At 38.7% G+C, this 8,521-nt stretch overlaps 1 long non-coding RNA gene across 1 annotated transcript; it reads left to right on the top strand.

Annotated features, from left to right (window-relative positions):
• Positions 1–4,086: 4,086 nt before the first annotated feature.
• LOC119232850 (uncharacterized) lies at positions 4,087–6,521 on the top strand. The gene is made up of 3 exons (XR_005122208.2): positions 4,087–4,236; positions 5,887–6,038; positions 6,417–6,521. It is a non-coding gene; the product is annotated as an uncharacterized LOC119232850 (long non-coding RNA).
• Positions 6,522–8,521: the final 2,000 nt, after the last annotated feature.

Here is an 8,521-nt window from a genome sequence, read left to right as displayed (position 1 = left end):
AGCCACAAGAAACAAACAAATCCTGCCATTTGTGACAACATGGATGGAACTTAGGGCATTGTACTAGGTGAAATAAGTCACATAGAAAAAACAAATACCAGATGATTATATTGACATGTGGAATCTGAAAAATCAAACTCATAGCAACTAAAATGGTGGTTTTCAGGGGCTGAGGAGTGAGTGAAATGGAGAGAAGTCAGTCAAAGCGTACAAACTTCCAGTTAGGAGATGAAAAAGCTCTAGAATAAACTTAAACATTACTATGGATCAATTATGTCTCCATAAGGTTGGAAGAATAAATAAAGTAAAAATCTTTGCTGCAAGGGGTTGTCTCTTCAGCATAGATTATCCATTGTGTGGATGCTTTGAAAAAAACTGTACTAGTTAAAACCTTTCTACCTCAATCTTCTTATTTATGAAATGAAAGCAATGACACCTTTACTTACTTCAAAAATTGATTGGTTATCATTATAGGACCAGGGTTATAAAATCACTATAAAAAGTTATGTCCGGGGCCTCCCTGGTGGTACAAGGAGTTAAGCACTGCACTATGAAGCAATCCTCAGCTTCTGCAGCACGAGTTCGATCCCTAGCCAGCCAGGGAGAAACCCACATGGCGCAGCAGACCGCTCCTGACTTGCCCGCTGCTCCCCTCAGCAGTGTACTTCAGTCAATCTGCCTGTTCTGTTCCCCACTCTGTCTCTGGTGAATCCTCTCACCCCCCTCATCTCTAGCCTGTACCCCAGGTCTTATATGCATAAATAAATAAATCTAAAAAAAAAAAAAGTTATGCCCGGACCTTCCTGGTGGCACAATGGGTTAAGACACAGCACTGTGAAGCTATCTGCAGCCACTGAGCACAAGTTCAATCCCCTGCCAGGAAGCTACCCACATGGTGCAGCAGACCTCTCCTGACTCGCCTTGGCTGCTCCCCTCAGCAGTGTATTTCAGTCAACCCACCTGTTCTGCTCCCTACTCTGACTCTGATGAATCCTCTCACCACCCCTGCTATACCTCTGGCCTGTACCCCAGTTCTTGTACGCATAAATAAATAAATCTTTTTTAAAAAATCATCTACTGTGGTTCAGGCATTATTATATCTGAAGTACTACGAAAAAACATATCTGAAGATTATATGAACATCATTAAATTCAATATAAAATAACAGAATTCCATCACATTGCTATAATATAGAAGGAAGAAGAGTAATATCTGTGATCTCGAATCTCGAAGCTCACCTTCATATTCCTGTATCATTTACTTTATGTTTATCTCTCTCTCTCCTCCAGTAGATTCATCACCTATCTCTTGAACCAGGCACTGTGCTAAGAATTTAATATGCAACACTGGACAACATAGAATAACCTCTGAAATCAAGATTCTTATTGTATAACAAGAAGAAACACAAATAAACAGCTATAGCTATAAACACTGAAAAACATACAAGAGTTTCATTTGTCCTCCTTAATACACAGCATTTAAGGAAGTATTCATGGGAAGCCAGTGAGCATGTGCCATTTTTATCATCATCCCTCCCAGTGGATAACATAGAACCTGCCACCTACAGAGGAAAGAATACACATTTCGTTGGTTCAGCCTTCTGGGACCCAGCTAGGAAAAGGATATCATCCAATCTGGAGAGGAAGAACTCTAATGAAGAATATTTTTGCCAAATTAGAGAGCCATGGCCAAAGATCAGTTGCGGATGTGTGTGGGTGCATGTATTATGTAAATGTATTTATATATATATATATAATTAATTAAAAAACATTGCTGTCAACGGGTTATCGATTCAGCATAAATTATTCATAGTGTATGCTTAGTAAAAAGTGGGTTTTTTGGGGCTGTCTCTTTTTAAAGATTTATTTATTTTATTTATACAAGCACTGGGTACAGTCATAAGCAGGGGAGGGTGAGAGGATTCACCAGAGCCAGAACGGGGAACAGAACAGGCAGACTGATGAAATACACTGCTGAGGGGAGCACTGATGAAATACACTGCTGAGGCGTGGCTGCTGAAGGGAGCAGCGGGCACCGCAGCTGAGGTCTGCATGCCATGTGGGCCCCTCACTGGTGGGCGGGGCTCGAACCGGTGCTGCAGAGGTTGTGAGCAACTTAGTAGCCCAGCGCTCAACCACTGCACCACCAGGGGAGGCCCAGAAAAGAATGTAAGTGTGTGTGTGTGTTTTAATTTATTTATTTGGGTCGCTCCTGCCGCCCGCTGAGGGGAGCAGCAGGCAGCAGGAGAGGCCTACAGGCCATGTGGGACCCTCACCTGTGGCCAGGTGGGACCCTCACCTGCGGCCAGGGATCGAATCGGTGCTGCAGAGGCTGCGGGCAGCCTCGCAGCCCAGCGCTCAACCGCTGCACCACCAGGGTAGGCCCAGAAAAGAGGGTTTTTAACAGATTTTATGTATACACACCACACACACACACACACACACACGGAAGTAACAGGTACTTAACAAATGCTCAGTGTTAGTCACAATATTACTATTATTGTTGTTGTTGTTATTGTCGTTGTCGTTGTCTCTGGGCTGCAAATATGTCATTACAGTGAAGAACCAAGCCAAGCATTTATGTTAAGAAAACTGCAACATGAACTATATATAAAGAGCAAATTATTTGACTTGCATTATAATTGAATCAGGGCTAAAATGAGGTGTCTCCTAGTGGAAGATAAAAATGCATTTTTATTCCCCTGATTGTCTTTGAAAATATATGATACAAACAATAAGGACAAAGAAGGGATGATCAAATGAGTTATATTTTGTGAGAACAATGAGTGTTAGTTGTGATTAAATTCCTAGGAATGTGATACATTACATAACTGGTGTTTCATTGCATTCTATTAAGTTTGGAAGATTGTTGGTTGGTTATGCTGAGCGCTTCTTTTCATTATCCTTAGAGTACAAATAATAAGTTGATTTTCAAACTGCAAATGCCTTCTTTTTAATCATGCTTTTGCCAGAGTGTAGCTTAAGTTCAAGAGTTGTTATTACTTTAAAAATCTCTTTTAACAACACAAATCACTATGGTTTCTAAGCACTCTATTGCCTGCAAGTCGTGTTAACATGTGCACCCAGAGACTTGGGTATTGAGCCAAATCTTATAAATCTAGATGAGAAAAAAAAGCAGAGTTCACTGACTATAGCTAGAAAACCAAATATTGTGAATGCCCTGGTTTTATACACTTTGGGTTATTTTAAAGATCATACAGACAAATAATCTGAAGATATTCTCTACAATTTCATTCTATATTATTGATTCTGAAAAGTATAGAGAATGTCTTTGTAGGCTGTCTGTGTGCCTGCTAATCTAAAGAAAACATCGTTTGTAAGAATAAGATAGTCACAATTAGGAAGATGCCTTATAGAAAAAATGCTTGTCTCTATTGAATTTGTTTGGGGGCCTTTAGGATAATAATACAGTCACTTAAATGATTAATTTTAGGGTTCACAACCTAAATTAAAGGTAAAGTGACTTTTGCACTGCCTTTTCCAAAAATTCTAAAGATACTACATTATATTTCATGACTCCACATGATGTTTGACTAACACTGAGAATTCAATAATTCTAAACCCCAAGATTGTAAGCTTCCTTGTGTTATTATCCGGGCTTCCTATTTTGTGTACTTCCTGAATCTTTTCTATGACAAGCCCGAGGAACAATCATCCTACCTCCATCTCAACACCCCAAGGGCTAGGAAATTACTGCTGCTAAAGATAGCTACACCTGAAAATCTTCTGAACTAAGCCCAGAAACTTCAAAGTTTACCTCTGGAAAAAGAATATCCGAACAGGACTGAGAGTTTCCAACTAGGTTCTCTTAAGCTCCAACTTTTACCCTCTTGAATTTCACCCTTAGAGTCCTACAGCCACCAGACCAACCCTTGAAGACTGTCCTGTCCTCCCATTAATGCTCAGTGTGGCTCAGGAATAGATGATAAATAACTCTTCTTGTCAATATCTTCAGGAAAGTTAAGCAGTCCAGGATTTTGCAAAATACTTTTGGGTATTAAGAGAAAAACAGTTTCTGCAATCTCATTCCTATTATAGTCAATGCTTTTTCTGCTCCTTTTACAGCAAGTCCAGCAGGAAGTTGCTGTCACTTCTTGTTTCTGCTTCCCTAATACTGATCTCCAGAAGAAGTGGACAGATTCCAGAGCCTACAGAACTGGAGAGCAGGCCTGTTGACCTATGATGCTTTCAGCAGGACAATCCTGCTACCACCAAGGTAAAAAACTGGACATCATATTGAGAAAAGGTGGGGTGAGGAGAGGAGAGCAACTGATGGAGAACTTAATGGAATAGCAATGAAAGATTCTAGACCATTTCTATAAAGTAGTATGTCATGACCACCCCTGGTTTAGGAAAAGTGTGTCATTTAGTAGAATGAGTCAGGTCACTAGCAACTATGCCCCATGTTTGCAATTACTATATACATTTATGATGTTCCCATCATCCAAGTTCTAGCTCAATATACTCACCATATTTATAGCTTTCCCCCACAAACACCAACACAGGAAACAGGTGTGTCTTAGAAAACACAATATTATCCCTAACTTTGCCTAATTGGGGACCAAAATATAATGATTGCTTCTCACATACTGACCTGCAGTACTTGGTTTCAGTTGACTACCACCCCTATTCCAAGGAATTAAAGACCTTCATAGTAGTTTTTGGAAGTTGACAGTATTCAAAGCCTGCCTGAGCCCCTTTAGGGTCATGGCTTGGCCTGCGATCAGACATTCATTATCAGGTATGGTCAGAGGATCTGCCAATGGACCCTTCAGAAGAATTATTGAGAGACACTAAAGAGCTCATTGGAACACCTGAAGTCCAAAGGTCTATTTGAGACCCAGCTGAGCCATCCAGAAAGGGGAAAGGGGTGACCTCTAATTGGCTGCAATATTGAGTAACTGAGTGATGGAGATAAGAACACAAGGGCTTGGGGTTGGAAAATTCTAATGAATTATGCTCAATGATTGTTCTCTCCACATCCCCATCAAAGTCCATTTTGCCTTGAGATGATGCACAAACACCAAGAAGCTTTCAAGGGTAATCTGCCTTGATCATAGAATGGTCTTTTTCTGCCTAAATAGAAGCTGTTAGCTGAGTTCCTGGCACAAAGCATGCACTCAGAAGTGTTCACTTTTATTACAGGAAAGCTAATGTGTGTGAAATTTTCCCATAATAATAGCTAACACTTTTGAGTGCATACTATGTGCCAGGAACTCAGCTCAGTGCATTATATGCATCATTTCATTTAATCCTCACAACAACCCTGTGAGTTAGGAATTATTAGTTGTATCATTTTACAGATGAATAGCTTAGAGAAGTCAAATAAAATAACTTGCCCAAAGTTACAAACTTCTAAATGGATAGGCTTTCAAGCTCAGCACCAACTCTAAAATTAAAATTAATCACTGTTTTATATACTATATTCTTCTATGTTTTATTACCTCCTGATACACATATCAGCGTAAAATAACTTTTAGCTGTTATGCCAATTTTGACTCTCCAGAGTTCTATGTTTGGCTATTTTTTTTTCTTAGTAGACCACTTACCACTCAAAAAAATATTGTGCCGGTGTTTTAGAAATATTTTCATCTAATCCTAATAATAATCCTATGCTATAGAATTATCCCCACTTTACAGAGAAGGAAAATGAAGCATAGAGAAGTTAATTAAATACCCAAATACTACACAGCTAGTTGTGTGGGAACTGTGACTTGAACCCAAGTTTACCTGACTCCAGGGTTCATTTACTTAAGCACAATATTCTATGGAATTACATCTTATTCAGAGGTTAGGGTCTAAAGTCAGTATATAAAGCAAAAATAGAATATAATCAAAATGCCACTAAAAATCCCTTTAATCACAGATCAAGCACCATGCATGGACATATTCTATACTACATTGGAGACCAGTAAGTTCAACATCAGAAATTTTTTCCTTCAGGATTAAAAGAGATTGCTGCTTCTTCGAGTCAATACAGATGAAATAGTTTATGTTTAGAGGCCATGTTTTTGAAAAGTAAGTATCTTTAACATAAGAATCATGCCCAGTTCAATAAAGTGTTCATATTAGAAGAAGCAAATGGAAACTGAAACTAACTGACTGAATAGCAAAGTAATATTTCCCATTTCACGCTATCTCCAGGGCATATAGTCATTGAATGAAATGGCTCACCTGTCCTACTGAATTTTACTTTTATATTACACACTGCACGACCACAGCTAGGGTCAGGGAGAGATAGGGTATTAATCATCATTAATAATTCATGTAGCTTATGAGAGTGGCAGTTTTGGCCATAACTATAGTAAGTACTTAAAGAGTCTTCCTCTTATATCTGTTTAGCTTATCTTTTTTAAAATCTAACATCCTACTTTTATTTCACCACAAATCCCCCAGGGCAAGAATAATGACTGTCCTGCCAACCACTTCATCTGAGTCCAGCAGAATAACTGGAACACATTGGCCCGACTGAAAAGAAAAATTTTATTAAACGATGAATGAATAAACACATAAATGATTATGTTCTCTTTAAAGTTAAAATATCGCTGCATTGTCAGAAGAACCCATGTTAGTTTATGGATTTAATCTTCGCTGAACTTGACCTTCCATCCAGATGGCAAGAACAGCACAATCTTTTAGATTTCCTGGACTTCTCCCTATCAAATAAGCTCAGCACTTTTTTTTTTTTTGTGCTTTTAGTTTTTTTTTTTTTTTTAATTAATAAATTTTATTTTTATATTCCCCATACAATTGCAATCCCCCATTCTGACCCCAATCCCTCCCCTCCCGCCCCCCCCCCAAAAAGTGTCTCTGGTTCATAGTTTTTGTTGATTTTGATTTTCACTTTCTTATAGTTATTCATTTTCCTGGTCCCTTATTTAAGTTTTCTAGATTCCTGCTATGAGTGAGACCATCCGGTATTTTTCTTTTTTTTTTTGGCTTATTTCACTGAGCATGATCCCTTCCAGCGTCATCCATGTTGCTGCAAATGGCATGTGTTTATCTTTTTTGAATGCTGAGTAATATTCCATGGTATATATGTACCACATCTTCTTGATCCAGTCATCTATTTTTGGGCATTTGGGCTGTTTCCAAAGCTTAGCTATTGTAAACAGTGCTTAAGCTCAGCACTTTTATTACAGAAAATCTTCCAAGTGGATAGATTCAGTAGTCAAATTGCCTGAAGTCATGCTCATTTGCCTCATCTCTCCAATACCTAATGTGTTCATCTGTAAAATGGGTAAAACAATAATTGTCTTAACATTTCTTTAGTAAAAGTTATATAAACAGGCGCTGATCTAAATGCTTTATAGAATTAAGCTCACTGAATATTCACAGGCACCTATGAGATAGTCTGTAAGTTTAAGGATTTTATTCAAATTTTACAGTTAGGAAGCAGGAAACTGAACTGACATTTGACCCAAGCACTTTGACTCCAAAGCCTGTGTTTGTAACCAGTGCTCTATATATTTCCTCATAGAATGGTAAAACTTAAAGTGGCCAGTCTCATAAAGCATTAAGCACAGTGTCTGATGCATAAACAAGTCCTGGTAACTGTTAGCTCTGATCATTAACAATGACAATAATACAATAATCACATACTCTGCATTTAAAGAGTACGGTCACCCCATCCTAATCCTTCAAAACAGAGAACTGATAGTCCCGGCAGCCAGGAGTATTGATAACTTACGTCTTAGGACCAAGTCAAATGCCTTCTGATAAAGAGAGCAACCTCTCCCAAGATTTACACCTTTCCAAGGCAGCCTCTTCCAATTCCCTATTGATAACAGAAGTCTGCAGGGAGACAGAACAAAGACCCTGTCCCCTTACCTCAATTTAGGACAACTTGGAAAAGGCACCCCTGCTCTGGAGGTACCTGTAAGGTCTTCTACGATCTCTCTTGTAACTTTATCACCTTCTCCCACAGCATGATCTTTATCTCACCACCCCATCTCCCTATGTGTGCTGTTCCCAAACACATTCTCCAGCAAAGTTACTGCATGCAAATCTTTCTGTCAGAGTTTGTTTCTAGAGAATCTGGCCTAAGAAATGAGAAGACTTCACAGGGCCTCACAGCTTCCAAAGTCACAGGATGCTCCACAAGATCTTGGTTTCCCACAGAGAATTGTAACTGAGATCTTAGAAACCACAGGCCAGGGAACACTGCTGTGATGAGCCCTGTTTCTGTCATCATCTTTCCTTGTCTGTTACATTCCTATCCAACCACTTTTCCCAATATACAACTTTTTCCATCCTCCTAGTTCTGTCCTGAAACTGCTACAAATTTTCCCATTGAAAAGTTGATGATAAAAGTTGATGATAAAAGCATATAAAATCACTTAAAATATAGACTAAATTAATGTGTTATAATGAAAATAATTAAAACATGCCTGCCCAAATTAGTTTCCAAGGACATCTGAAACTAAATCCAATTTAAAATGTCGTTACATTTGATTCTTATTTGGGGTGCCTAAATTGGGTGTTGTCCTCAAAGTAGTTTT

This window comes from Talpa occidentalis, unplaced genomic scaffold (genome assembly GCF_014898055.3).
Source record: "Talpa occidentalis isolate TD23 unplaced genomic scaffold, MPIMG_talOcc4v2.1 talOcc4.7, whole genome shotgun sequence".
NCBI classification, from domain to species: domain Eukaryota; kingdom Metazoa; phylum Chordata; class Mammalia; order Eulipotyphla; family Talpidae; genus Talpa; species Talpa occidentalis.
This window is presented reverse-complemented; position numbering and strand designations above follow the sequence as displayed.